Below are 3,721 nucleotides of genomic sequence, written 5' to 3'. Positions count from 1 at the left end.
CCCAAACCGCGGCGGCGGCGGAAAAGCCGGGCCCGGGCCCGCTCGGCGCCGCGGGGCTCGGAGAGCCGCCTTACGGGGTGCTGGCGGTGGGGGCGCCCGGCTGCGGGAGGACGGCGCGGCGCTCCGAGGAGCCGGGCGGAAGGGAAGCGCCGAGGGCAACGGCAGCAGCTGAAAATGAAAGCGAGGCGGGGACGGCGGGAGAGATGCGCTCCCGTTGGCCGCGCCAGGAGCGGGTCGCTGCCTGCAAGCCCGGCGCGGTCCTCGCGGCGCAGCGAGCTGCAGCCGCCGGGGAGGGGCATGCCGCGTTCCCCCGGCCGCCTCCTGCCAGGGGAATTCGGCAGGCAGTGCATACGCGGGAGTGATGGCGCGTTCGCCGTTCCACAGGCGCACAGAGTGCAGCGCTGGCGGAGCGGGGAACGAAAAGCAAAGGTGCGCCCCGTCATCAGTCCGCCTGTGTTCGGAGCAGAAAGAGGCTGTGCCTGAGGCACGACGCGGCCAGTCGCGCCGCTCCTGCCTCCCCGTCATTTGCTGGCAGCCGCATTCTGCAAGGACGGGATTCAGAGCCACCCTGACGTTATGCAGAATAACGTCCGTGTCTCGCTGCACTGCACAGCGCAGTCGGGTGGGTAAGAGGAGGAAGTTTCAGGATCTTAATAGCTCCACTGCTTACGCGCACGAAATAATAAAGAGTTTGAAGTTCAGACAGCTGCCATACAGCGGCTCTTTGAATTGTCCTGCAATCCATCGCAACACCACCCGCAGTCGAAAAGCAACGTTGCTGAAAGGCAACAGCTGCACGCTCAAGGAGCTCCAGCTGTCATCCTCCCCTTTCTGCACAGGAGCCTCAGTCACCTCTGCCATCCTTACCCCTCTTCCAAATTTCAATAAAACTGGCCAATTGGCCTAATTCTTTTTCATAATGTTTTAAAAGCCACGAAGTCATGTGCTTCAGATGCTTTAGCAATGACAGCACTGAGTTGACACTTTCTCAACTGTGATTTTGCTCTTCGAGCAACTATTTGTAGACTTCTTAAAGGATGGTTTACTTAAAATACAAGAAAAAAATCCAAGCATCTATGCATGCTAGCTAGAAGCTTCTAGAAAACTTCCCCCCATTCCACAGGTGAGGAAAAAGGAGCAGAAACTTAAACTACCCAACTTTGCACAGAATCCAGGATGCACTGTGGATCAATGGAGTTGTGATGAAAAGCACCTCTAATAATCACTTTCAAAGGCAAATCAGCAAGTCTCTGAGACAGGAAGATTCTGCAAGATGCAATACTCATAACAGCTGTGAAACCATGCTTTCTAATCTTCACTCTCAGGTGACAGAGCATTGAACAAGCTGCCAGAGAGGCTATGGAGTCTTCTTCTCTGCAAATATTCAAAACCCACCTGGATGCTTTCCCATCCAACCTACTGTAGGGAACCTGTTTTAGCACAGGGGGTAGACTGATGATCCCCAGAGATCCCTTCCAACCCCTACCATTCTGCGAAGGATGAAATACACCAGCTAAGCTCTACAGGACTAGGGGGACACTCCAGCTCTACTGAAATTTAATTTTCCTCCAGTCTTGCAAGACTTGCATTTTATATTCTTTAGGTTGCTTTTCCCATTGCCATCCTTTCCCCACACCTTCAGTCTCAAAACCATCATATAGAGGAATACAGGAATGATCCCAAAGGGCAACAGGTGCTGAAAAGATATATTTCAGAAAGATAAAGGGGAAATTAAGAACATCTAGAGTGGTAAGATCTGCATTAGCAAGTGAGTCACGTTGTAAGCAGGCAAGTGAAGAAATAGGAGATGGATTGGAGGAACTTTAAAACTTCTTCTATAAAGCAAAGACCACAACTGAGCTGAAGCAGTAAATTTAACATCTTTAACGTAATTTGGGCATAAAATAAATGCAGCTGTTTTATTGAAAATTACTATGCACTGGCTTTACTGAAATTTAGCATAAACTGACTGCAGAAGGAAAAGTAAAAATACTCTGAAATCTTCAGGTTTTTTTTTTTTTTTAATAAATGTGCTTTGTTCACAAAAGGTAGTGACATAAAGACAACAGAAATGCAAGTACATTTTTTTTTCTTTTCCTTGCCAGCACCTTAAGAACAAGAGATGTTTGTCATCTCTTGTCCAGTCAAAATTTTCAGACATTTCATAACTTAGAAACATTCTCTTTGCACCAAAGCTAAATAGCCAAAAACTCCCAATACATCAATATTGTTCAGGGAGTTGTAAGTATTTACATAAATCCAACTGTCCTCCTTCACAACAATCCACTGTCCCTTACATTAAAGAAAAAAAATTAAATAATAAAAAAGAACACTTAAGGTATGTAGAATAAGCAGCAAGAAAATCAAGCTGTTATGAAACTTAGGTCCCTAAACCACAAATACAGTGGTGACACCAAGCTGCCATAGAGGCCTAAATTTTCAATGTTAATATAAACTTTTTAAAGATATGTCCTGGTCAGAACAGCTTAGCTGTATGAATCACAAACCAGTTTACACTGACCAATGTCAATATTTCTGTTAGCTGGTACAGATTATTTTTTAAATCAGAATGACAAAATGCTAGGTACACTTTGAAGTAGGTGCAGATTAGTTGGTTTTTTTTTTTTCCCCTCAAGAACAGCTGAATTTAGAGCACCAATATTTTAAGCTTTAACATGACTATTACTGGAGTCAGTGAAAAAAAGAGAGATTCTGACTAACTATTGGGGACTATTTTAGTTAAAGTGATGTTGTGAAGCACTAGATGATAACACCAAGTAATATCTGATTTTGAATTCATTGTGTATTTCTTTTGATGAGTACTTCCCATAAAACATTACACAAGCAGTACAGCTGTTTGGTTTGTATATAGCCGTATCAATCAGACTGATTAACAAATTTGAGTCAAATATGAAAAGAGAGAGAAAGTTTATGTTAAAGAATAAAGTATTGCAGTCCAGTTCACATCTGAGTGTAAGTAGGACCAGTGCAGTATGACTTTCTGTAGGAAACTGTACAGGAAAAAAAACAAACAGGTCAAACTGACACTTCAAGTGCAAAATTTCAATAGAAAGGAGAAGTTTCATTTTTGCAGCAATTTTGAAATTCACACTAACATCACAGTTTGTCTGGTAACTGCTGTATGATTATATCACGATAGATTAATATGGTGTAAGGTGTATTTCATCTCAGTCACCTATGAAACCACATTAGTATTTTCTATCATGTTGCTGCAGTCAGTATTAAATCCATGATGCGGCACCTACTTCAAATCATTTGTCATAGGCACTTACATACCCATTTAAAAGCCTGACATTTAAATTCGTAAATTCTGGTCATTAGGGCAATCTAAGCTAAACTAATACTGGTTCCTCTATTATTAATGCTGAAAAGAATTTCTTTGTTCCTGCAAAATACTTACAAATTTATTATACAAGTTAAAAAACTTCATAAACATAAAATGCTTGTTCCACCTTCTTACAGTGCAGATCAGTTTTCAGATAGCTACAGAGTTTTTATTTGACTAAACAGAAAATTAAGGTCCAAATAAGCAAACAGAACAGTGTATGTTAACTTCACTTCTGTGGTCTGAATACGACTGTGCAAATGTAGGTATGCCTTGAAAAACTTGTGTAATTATGTTCCTTTTAACAAAAATTGGTCTGTAGTTACCACAATTGTCCTTAATTGTAGGCTTCTCAAGTTAAAGTTGTTTTTAAAA

The sequence above is a fragment of the Lagopus leucura genome, unplaced genomic scaffold (assembly GCF_019238085.1).
Source record: "Lagopus leucura isolate 7727_CA_CO unplaced genomic scaffold, USGS_WTPT01 Super-Scaffold_100008, whole genome shotgun sequence".
Lineage (NCBI taxonomy): Eukaryota > Metazoa > Chordata > Aves > Galliformes > Phasianidae > Lagopus > Lagopus leucura.
Note: the sequence above shows the minus strand (reverse complement) of the source record.